We start from the raw sequence: 11,659 nt of genomic DNA, 5'->3' as shown, positions 1-11,659 counted from the left end.
GAGGGGGAGTTGAAGTGCTGGGCCACCGGGAGATCAGATTGGTTAACGCGGACCGAGCGCAGGTGTTGAGCGAAGCGATCGCCGAGCCTGCGTTTGGTTTCACCGATGTAAATAAGTTGACATCTGGAGCAGCGGATGCAATAGATGAGGTTGGAGGAGGTGCCGGTGAACCTCTGTCTCACCTGGAAAGATCAGACTTGGAACTTGCAAGATGGCGCGATGTGGTGACTCTCCAGGTGCTGTCCCAGGAGAGGATCTATTGTATGCCTGTATAGAATGACTTGACTGCCTTGCACAGAGAGCAAGCATTTCACTGTATCTCTGTACACATGACAATAATAAACTAAACCAGACTAAACAACCTTTTTGTTACAAAGTTCATGTATTTCTTTCCTTCGGTGTGATGTTTTAAACATTAATAGGTTTGAATTTTGATTGTAAAATAAATTAATTGGGCAATTGTATTTGCATAAAATAAAACTTTCCTGCCTGTTTATCTTCAAAGCTGGGAGTGAAGTGCAGAATCCCACGGAGGGCGGGCACATCACAAACGTAGCTGACAGTAACCATTTCACACAATGAGGGCCTGCAGATAAGAGCAGCAGGAGTCCATTGGGCCATTTGTACAATAGGTCAACTTAAAGAAACCAAACAGTTCATTTATTATTCCAAAGGACAATCAGATTCATATGTTAATCTGCTGAATCCAACACCCTTTTGAATTGTAAACAATCTGATCCGAGCCACTGTGCTCCGTCCTCAATCAAGTCAAGTCAAGTCAAGTCAAATTTATTTGTCACATACACATACTCGATGTGCAGTGAAATGAAAGTGGCAATGCCTGCGGGTTGTGCACAAAAATAATTACAGTTACAGCATATAAATAAAGTTAATAAGTTACTAAACATAGCACAAAAAGTGTCGACAAAAATTTAGTCTCTGGGGTTATCAAAGTTGACAGTCCTGATGGCCTGTGGGAAGAAGCTCCGTCTCATCCTCTCCGTTTTCACAGCGTGACAGCGGAGGCGTTTGCCTGACCGTAGCATCTGGAACAGTCCGTTACTGGGGTGGCAGGGGTCCCTCATGATCTTGCTTGCTCTGGATCTGCACCTCCTGATGTATAGGTCCTGCAGGGGGACGAGTGTAGTTCCCATGGTGCGTTCTGCCGAACGCACTACTCTCTGCAGGGCCATCCTGTCCTGGGCAGAGCTGTTCCCAAACCAGACTGTAATGTTGCCGGACAGGATGCTCTCTACAGCCCCAGAGTAGAAGCAATGAAGGATCCTCAGCGACACTCTGAATTTCCTCAGTTGTCTAAGGTGGTAAAGGCGCTGCTTAGCCTTACCCACCAGTGCGGCAATGTGCGTTGCCCACGTCAAATCCTTGTTCGTGGCTCCATTTTCTTGTGTGCTGGGGTTACAGCTCCCCGATACAGACCCTGACCCACGGCTGTTCTTCTCCCTTGTCTTTGCTCACATTGTTCACCGGTCTCTTTGCAGGGCCAATACACAGGGTTGGCTTAACGGCAACTCTCAGCTGACATGAAAATTCATGCGCTGGATTATCTCACAGGCATGGAGCTTGTTTGCTCGGTGCAGCCTGATGCCATCTGCGCTCGGGGTGCCATATGGGTGACGGTAGCAGGAGAAATAAAACAAACTGACGCCAAATATCATGAAAGCAACCTGGACTGTGTGAGTTCATTGCCTGTTTAAAAGGAGATGCTTTTTTATGCTGTCAAATCCCATGCCTCTGGCGACATCTTCACTGCCTCCCTAACCCATCCATATCTCCTTGCAGCTGCTTCAGAACCTTACACTGAGCTCAGCAGAGACTAAAGGAACACTGCAGTTTAAACTACAACATGGAGACAAATACACGCACAGAGCACAATGGTAAATGGACACAGAGATTACACTCATACACACGACACACATTTACACTACACCCACACACTACACATGCACACAGACATTTACATTAATCATACATTACACACACATGCTCAATTGCACACACTTACAACACACCCACACACTTACAATACACCCACACTTACAATACACACACACATACACAAACATGCAAATGCATTTACATTACACCCACACACTTTACACATGTGCACACACCTACACATATATGCACACCTAAACATACAAACACACACTTTACCCAGATGTGCAAACACACACACACACAAACATTACAGACATTTGTGCACACACACACACACACACACACGGTCAAGGATGACTCTGGTTCTACTGGAGAACATGGATTGACAATGTTTCAGGTTGGGATAGACACAAAGTGTTGTAATAACTCAGCAAGTCAGACAGTATGTCTGGAGAAAATGGATAGGCACTGCTTTGGGTTGGGACACTTCTTCAGACCCCAGCGCTTTATGTCTATCCCAATCTGAAACAGTGCCGCTCCATGTTCTCCAGAGATGCTGCCTGACCCATTGAGTTACCCCAGCACTGTGTGTCTTTTTATGTAAACCAGCATCTGCAGTTCCTTGTGTCTACAGTCTTCCATTGACTAAAATAAACCCCCATGCAGTCATTGCAGTACACAGAGAATGCAGTGCAGATTTGAAATGGCTTGCTTTAAAGATATCAGATATTTCTGAGTCTTACGATTTGCATTTATGAGCACTTGATCAACCTTTCCCTTGACGTAGTCTGGTTGCCATGGCACCAGACAGCTCCACTTCCCTCTGGGATGTTCATCCAGGCAGGTTACCATGCACGATCACTGCCTTCTCTCAGCTTCACTCCGACCTTTCCCTGTGATGTGGATAATATTCGTCCTGTGTGAAACTGCGGTTAATCAACCAATTGCTACAATACATTCAGAGATCTCCGGATGAGCTTTCACCTAAACATTTAACCCATCGCAAATTTTCCAATATCTGTTGTGAAAAGCCTTCTCAGCTTCGAATACTTTGTTCTAAAATCCCCTTCTCATATTATAATTCTCTCAGAAATCACCACATATCAAAACCCTCTGGCCTCGCTGAAAGCTTTCTGATTCGGGCCACTGTATCATCTCAGGTGTTCTAAATTAACACCACGATAAATTAAATTCGAGTACACAACGCATCATCATATGCACTTTCAAAACACGGCTCTCTTTACAAAGGCAACTGGATGGGTCTGGAGTACATAAAGGAAACTGAGGCAGGTCAGGCAGCAGATATGATCACGAACTGGAGATCCGGTCAGAGCATGGAGGGGAGTCGGGGAGAGATACATGGCCTCCAAGGGAGTATTGGAGAGTCAATGCTTTGATAGAGATGAGTTGGAGGATGGAGAATGGGGCCTCCATGGGACAAACCGAGTGCTGGGCAATTGAGCTCACATGGTTTTCGACAATGTGAAAAACTGGAGCACGTAAACCAAGCAGTGGGATGGAACAGCACAGGGGGCAATGGTAGAGTGAGGTCAATGATTTAGGAGGAGGTCAATATCATAGGAAGAGGATCTGAAGGGTAGAAAGTGGGCACCAAAAGAGAGGTTTCAGTCTGATGCTATTCTATGAATAGACGGTTGTCCTGGCAACAACTAGTGCTTCATTTGATGGTACGCACAGGCTCGACACGCCGACACCTCTGATGTGTCACGTATGTTTATTAATCGTGCATAGCTTATGGATAACATAACATAAGGGGGGGGTGACACAATGGCACAGCGGTAGAGTTGCTGCCCTACAGTGACAGGGACCTAGGTTCACTCCTGACTACGAGTGCTGTCTGAACATAGTTTGTACGTTCTCCATGTGACCACGTGGATTTTCTCCGGGTGCTCCAGTTTTCAACCATGCTCTAAGGTTAATTGGATTTGGTAAACATTGTAATTTGTTCCTCATGTGTGTAGGAGAGTGTTGGCGTAGGGGGTGATCGCTAGTCCACAAGGACTCGCTGGGACAAAGGGCCTGTTTCTGCGATGTATCTCTAAAGTCTAAAGTCTGAATGAAGTCGGACTTAGAGTTCAGTTATTATATTACAAGTTAAAGTGTCCCCAGTGTTAGGTACAGTATATTAATGTTAAAAAAAATTGTTGATAAATGTGGTTTGGTTTTTAATTGAGATGCATACATATATATAGTGTGTATATATAGTAGGGTGTATACACACAGTGAACTTTTTTTCTCATTTATAATATTGTTACAGAGTACTATTCTAGCATATTCTGCTGCTGCAAGTAAGAATCTCATTGTTTTATCTGGATATCTGGAATATCCATATACTAAAGCTCTCGTTTGTTTGTTCCTGAACTACGGGCAAAACGGTACACGATAGCGCGATAATGTTAGGCCCACCTTACTCACCATCGTCCCTTTGGTGCTAATGGAAGAAGTTTCATTGAAATCGGTGTTATATTTTTTAAGTTATTCACATCTAAAGTTTAAATCTATCTCCTAGGGAGGGAGGGGGGAGTGAGGGAGGGAGGGGGTGAAGGGAGGGAGGGGGATGGAGTGGGGGGAGGATTAGTGGGGAAGGGGGAGGGTAAAAATGGGTAAGAGGGGAAGGGGGAGGGGGGAGGTGGGGGGGGAGGTAGGGGGCGGAGGGGGAGGGGGGTTAGGAGGGAGGAGAGGGTGCTGCACCAATGCAGGAGAGGTTTGGGCCCATCGGGTCCACTTGGTCTTGTGTGACAATAAAACACTCTTGAAAAGGTCATTAATGCATTTCACACGAGGAAGGGCACATCTTTAACCATGTAGGGTTGAAATAAACAGCACAGTAATGACCACATTTCAATTAGTATGATGAACTGGAGATTCAGATTTAAGTATTTTTCTGCTTCTTCTTTCTAATTACTCAAACCTTGATCAGGAGACACACTTGATGATGTTGGTTCAGTTCCAACATCTCATTATCTTGTTTCACGACCACACTAATCAGTTGTTTTACTCACCACTATTGGCAGCTCAGTCCAGGCTGGGAGGAGGGTGTTAATTGGGAGCACCTGGCTGTGGCAGAATGTGCGAATGCCTTTCCTGTTTCGCTTGGACTTCCCAGACTCTCCGCGATGATGTGCAGAGTGCCTTGCGAGAGGCAGCAGGTGGAGGGGAAGAAGGAAGGAAGGAAGGCTGAGGGAGGGTAGCATCAGCGAGAAGGCTCAGGCTAGTGGGAAGAGGAGGAGGAAGAGCAGCATCTGAATATGCTGCTAGACATCGGCAGGAGTGGGAGATGGGGAGGGAGGGAGGGAGGGAGGGAGGGAGACAAACAAACAAACAAACAAACAAAATCAGCACAAGATATCGTGCCAGGTGGCAGTACAGCTCTGGGACAGGCAGCTGAAGGAGAGTGATGAACATTGTAAGTAATAGAGATAGAATACAACTTTTGTACAATGAGCCACCTGTGCTCACTCACTGTTCTGGCAATGTTCCTTGCCTCATTTGGCATGCAGTCACTCCTTCCCTTCCAAAGCGGCACTGGACTTTGGCAGATAGGAGACACCAGTCTGGTGTTTACTAATGCCTACAATGGTCCACATAACTGGCAACATAACTATGGAAAACAAATGAAAATGCAATTGCTGGAATCTGAAGCAAAACTGAAAACTTTGCATGAACTCAGCCTCCAACGGGTCCCGACCTGAAATAATAACAGGGTTGTCTTTCCACAGATGCTGCTTGACTGGCTGAGTTCTTCCAACATTTTTTGTTCGAGGTACCAAAATTCTTCCGTGATTACATTTTAACTACGGCAGTTGTGTAAAGGCTAGGCTTTGGTTTAGGTTTAGGTTTATTATTGTCACCTGTACCAAGGTACAGCGAAAAACTTTGTTTTGCATGCTATCCAAACAGATCAGATATACCGTACATAAATCCAATCAAGGTAAACTCAAGTACAATAGATAGAGCAAAGGGGAGAATATACAGTGTGCAGAATATAATTCTCAGCATCAGTTCCACAGGCAGAGTCCAATGTCCTCAATGGGGTAGAGGTGAATCAGATAGTACCCTAGCTTACAGAGCCTGAGGGGAAGACGCTGTTCCTGAGTCTGGTGGTGTGCTTTTTCATGCTTCTTTACCTTCTGCTGGACAGGAGCAAGGAGAGAAAAGAATAACCGGGGTTGGACAAGTCTTTGATTATTTTGACTGCTTTTCCAAGGTTGATGGATTCAATGTGTAGGAAAGAACTGCAGATGCTGTTTTAAACCGAAGATAGACACAAAAAGCTGGAGTAACTCAGCGGGACAGGCAGCATCTCTGGAGAGAAGGAATGGGTGACGTTTCGGTTCGAGATCCTTCTTCAGACTGGTCTCGACCCGAAACATCACCCATTCGTTCTCCCCAGAGATGCTGCCTGTCCCGCTGAGTTACTCCAGCTTTTCGTGTCTGTCTCAGACAGAATCAATGGTGGGGAGGCTGCCCTGTGTAAAGGACTGGGCTACATCTACACCTCTCTGCGATTTCTTGCGGTCTTGGCCAGAGCTGTTCCCAAGCCAAGTTCTGACGCAACCTGACCTTTCTATGGTGCAACTGGAGAAGTTTGTCACTGAATGCATGCCAAATTTTATCAGTCTCCTCAGGAAGTAGAGGTGTTGGTGTGTCCTCTTGGCTGTCACACCAATGTTGTTGGTCCACGACAGTTCATTGGTAATATTAATGCCAAGGAACCTGAGACTCTCAATTATTTCCACTTCCACACCAGCCATATCTAACTGGATGAACACCATTATGCGTAGGTAACCATGTCTTTGGTCCAATGTGGACAAAACATGATTTTACAAGGACGTACCAGCACTTGAAGGCTTGAGCTTTAGGGAGAGGTTGGGATTTTATTCTTAGAGCACAGGAGGATGAGGGGCGATCTTATAGAGTACAAGATGATGAGGGGAATAGATAGGGTAGATGCACAGAGTGGCGCAGTGGTGGAGTTGCTGCCTTACAGCACCAGAGACCTGGATTTGATCCTATCTGTACGGAGTTTGTACGTTCTCCCTGCGACCGCATGGGTTTTCTCCGGGTACTCCGGTTTCCCCCTACACTCCAAAGACGTACAGGTTTGTAGGTTAATTGGCTTTTGTAAACTGTAAATTGTCCCTGGTTTGTAGGATTGTGCTTGTGTGCGGGGTGATCACTGGCCTATTTCTACACTGTACCTCCAGAAGTCTAAAGTAAAAAGTACTTGAGGGCAACTATTTTACACAGAGCATGGTGGGTATATAAAAAGGAGATACCATGGAGGGTAGTTGAGGTAGGTACTGTAACAACATTTAAAACACATTTAGACAGGTACATGGATAGCAAGTGTTTTGAGGGACATAGGCCAAACACATGCAGGTGGGACTAATGTAGATGGGGCATCTGGTTCGCATGGACATATTGGGCCTGTTTCCAGAACATATTGGGTCTGAAGAAGGGTCTCGACCCGAAACGTCACCCATTCCTTCTCTCCCGAGATGCTGCCTGACCTGCTGAGTTACTCCAGCATTTTGTGAATAAATGGGCCTGTTTCCATGTTGTATGACTCCATGGCTCTAAGTGGAGTTAGTTTGAACAGGATGTCTGTCACCAGTTTAGCTGCTGGTCCTTTGCTGAAAACTTCAATGGTGCCCATGCTTCAAGCTTAGGTAACTGGACACTCTCCAGTTTTGGCATTGAAATGTGCTGCTCAGTATCCATGTGATGGCTGAGATACTGGGATGCTGAGATAGAGGGCTCATTGGAAGTAGGTCCAATCAAGCCAGTGACATGTATAGAGTTTGGATGAACCCATGAGTGGTATTGGAAGAGAGAGGATGTTAAGGCAGCAGTTATGAGAATAGATTGAGAGATTCGAGAAAGGATGTGGCAACTTCCACTAAATGGTGCATCTGGAGACAGCCATTTTCATTAGGATGGTCGCATGGGTTCAGGGTCCGTTATTCTGCTAAACCCCAGAACGAGTTATACATGGATGACGTACTGTTTAGCTAGGAAGTGGATATCACATCAAGGATGACATGCCTGGATTTTAAGATTCCAGTTTAAGATTCCAGAGCAAAATGGACTGAGTAAAGATTAATAGAGAGTGTATCAAAACAGCCAGCTGCACAGAAAGTGGATAATTTACCTGGACAAGGTGGCATATGCATGCTACATTGCTGTGGGGAGTGGGGGATGAAAATGCACAGAAACGTTCCAAACACCCAATATATTCACGGGTGGTGCTGGAGGACAGGGGAATTGCAAAGGCAACACTTTTCCTTAAAGAAAATGTGCGGAGATAAGTCGAATAACTACAAACTAATCAGTTTTAAATCATTGTTGGATAATGTCCCAGAAACAATAACCAGAGGCAGGATTAGCATTCACGGGGATACGGGAGGGACGAGGGACGAACACGGAAAAATGGATGAGCTGGGACAAACGGCTGGCCATTATTCATCACAAATGTGCCACAGAACAATGTGATGACCACTTGATGGTGAAGTATTGGTATCGGTTTATAATTGATCCATTTCAGTATTTGCTACCAAGCAGCACTCAGGATAGTGTTAATGTGCGGGGATCGCTGGGCGGCGCGGACTCGGTGGGCCGAAGGGCCTGTTTCCACGCTGTATCTCTAAATCTAAATCTAAAATCTAAACATCAACTGCAGGCAGTCAACATCGTGAACCTGGTAAATTAAGTTCATAATTGCAGCTTTTCAATTTCATTTCCAATTAATAGTCAGGTTTAATTAATGATAGAAAGCCGGTCAAAAATAGATACGGTACCTGGGAAAAAAATGTATGCGGGCCGCAATATAAATTTGGGAAATTATACTTACTACTGATACACCAAGGCATGGACTCATTGGGCCAAAGAGCCTGTTTCTGTGCTGTATCTTTAAAGCAAACCAATGCAATAGATTTTACTCTTTTCCAATTTTGCACAATTCTGTATTTCAGAATTTCAAAGCTCAATCCAATTTATCTTTTTCAATATTGTAAATGTTTGCTTTGAATAAATCTGAGGCAATAAGCAAGAATATCACAAAGTTACCACAAAGAATAGTAGTAGGAGTAAGGATATTTTCATGAGACTGAAACCAACCAGTCTAAAATAGATAAAATCATAAGAAACTGGTTGTCTCATTTTATTTTTATTAAATAACTGTCAGAAATTTATTATTCACCGAGTGATCATGAGCAAACATAATTACTGCCCCACACCCATGAGCACCAAACACTCAAGAACTGCAGCTGACCTTTCTCTAATGCAATAAGTTGCTTCATTCCTGCATTAATTCACATAATGCAATAGCTTGCTTTGTCCATGTTAATTATTTTTTGAAACTGGATTTCTTTCTCATTTCCACAAATGTCAAACATGGGATGAGCGTAGAGATGAATAACAAACAATTCTGAGATTTAAGAAATGTAACACATATACGTTCGTGCATTATTTATTATAATGTAGCGACCATAGAGAATGGTCCAGGTCGTCGAACCCTCGGATTGGCCAGCGAGGTCACGTGGGAACGCGACCATAGGGATTGGTCCAGAGAGCGACATCGCTGATTGGCCAGCGATGTCATGTGCGCGTTTGGCGCCCGATTGAGTCAGTTCGGCGAAGTCTTCAAGGAAGACAGTAAGTTTGTATTGGTTGTCCTTTACCTTGTTGTTTAACTCTGTATCCGAATATTGCGGCTGCAATAAACTCCTCTTACAACCAACAAGTTTCGGACTCGCCATATTGGTGACCCCGACGTGATCTGGACGATCACCGACTGAGCAGGAACCCGACGCCTCGTTGACGATGACCGAGCAGGGCACACCGGAGTCAAGCGCGGCAGGCGTTCATCTACCGTTGTTTTGGACGCACGCACCGCAAGCTTGGTTTATCCACGCCGAGGCTCAATTTCATATAAAGAAGGTGTCGGACGAATCCACGAAGTACTTCTACCTCGTCAGCGCTCTATCGCCGGACACAACCAAGCGCGTGATGCGGTTCATCGTGAATCCACCTGCGGAAAACAAGTACGAGGCCATGAAGAAAGTATTACTGCGAACCTTCGGGTTTAATAAGCATGGTGGTGCGGCAAAACTTCTGCACCTACCGGATCTTGGAGACCAACTGCCTTCCGTCCTCATGGCCGAAATGATGATGCTAGCCGGTGAGCATACGGATTGCCCTATGTTCGAGCAGTCATTCCGCGAGAAACTTCCCGAGGATGTCCGACTGCTGCTCACGGATTGTTCTTTTAAGGACCCCGAAGCATATGCAGCGAAAGCGGACGCGCTCATAGCGGCAAAAAACAAGGCGAGTGGTTCGATCAACAAAGTCTCGACATCAGTGACCACGCCACAGCGACGGCAAGATGGCGCCATGTCTCCCGCCAATTCTCAGAAAGCCCGCCAAAAAGATCCGCACAAGCGCGGCTGGTGCTATTATCACCTACGATGGGGTAACGAATCCCGCAACTGTCGTTTGCCTTGTACCTTCGCGGGAAATGCCTCGGCCGATCGTACATAGGGGCAGTTACGATTGGCCAGAACCGGCGCCTCTATGTCCATGATCGATTCACGGACACAGAATTTTTGGTAGACACGGGAGCCATCGTCAGCATAGTGCCGCCGACCGACCTCGAAACCAGATCGGGTAAGACAGGTCCCACCCTCATCGCGGTTAATGGCAGCCCAATTCGCACTTTCGGTACACGGAAGATGTCCCTTGTGTTAGGCCTCCGCACGTACGAATGGCCATTCATCATAGCCGACGTCAAACAAGCGATCCTGGGCGCAGATTTTCTCTGGGCTTTTTCACTGGTTCCTGATGTCCGCGGTAACGACCTCCGACCCTCCGCCGAAGATGAGCACGTCGCTCCGACAATCGCCTCCTCGCCCAGCCCTACTGTCCAGGCCGTCGTCGCGGCCCCCGACTCGTATGCTGCGATTCTGGCAGAGTTTCCGGAGCTGCTCGTCCAACGTTTTGACACGCCTTCGGCTAAGCACGGTGTGGTCCATCACATCCGCACCGAAGGCCCTCCCGTTTTCGCTCGGGCCAGGAGACTACCGCCAGACAAACTGGTGGTGGCAAGGGCGGAGTTCAGGAAAATGGAGGAAATGGGAATTGTCCGTCAGTCTGACAGCCCGTGGGCCTCGCCATTACACATGGTCTCCAAAGCATCTGGGGGGTGGAGACCATGTGGCGATTATCGGCGTCTCAATGCTGTCACCACGGCTGATCGCTACCCCATACCGCACCTACAGGATTTTTCATCTGGGCTGGAAGGAGCGGTGGTGTTTTCCAAAATCGATTTGGTGCGAGGATACCATCAGATTCCGGTGCGACCGGAGGACAAACAGAAAACTGCAACAATTACTCCGTTCGGGTTGTTTGAATGGTTGCGTATGCCTTTCGGTTTAAAGAACGCGGCACAGGCTTTCCAGCGACTGATGGACCGCGTGGGCCGGGGTTTACCGTTTTTGTTTATTTATTTAGACGACATCCTGGTAGCCAGCCCCTCCGTGCAGGAACACCAGGCCCATTTGCGGACCGTGTTCCAGCGGCTCCAAGACCACGGGCTCATAATCCAACCCTCCAAATGTCAATTCGGCCTTCCTGCTCTTGATTTTCTAGGGCACAGAATTACCCCTGCCGGCGCCTCCCCTTTGCCCGAAAAGGTGGAGGCTATCCGGGCATTTCCTAGGCCCACCACAGTAAAAGGGCT

The sequence above is a fragment of the Rhinoraja longicauda genome, chromosome 29, assembly GCF_053455715.1.
Source record: "Rhinoraja longicauda isolate Sanriku21f chromosome 29, sRhiLon1.1, whole genome shotgun sequence".
Classification (NCBI taxonomy): domain Eukaryota; kingdom Metazoa; phylum Chordata; class Chondrichthyes; order Rajiformes; family Arhynchobatidae; genus Rhinoraja; species Rhinoraja longicauda.
The sequence above is the reverse complement of the archived record's forward strand: the minus strand, read 5'-3'. Positions refer to the sequence as shown.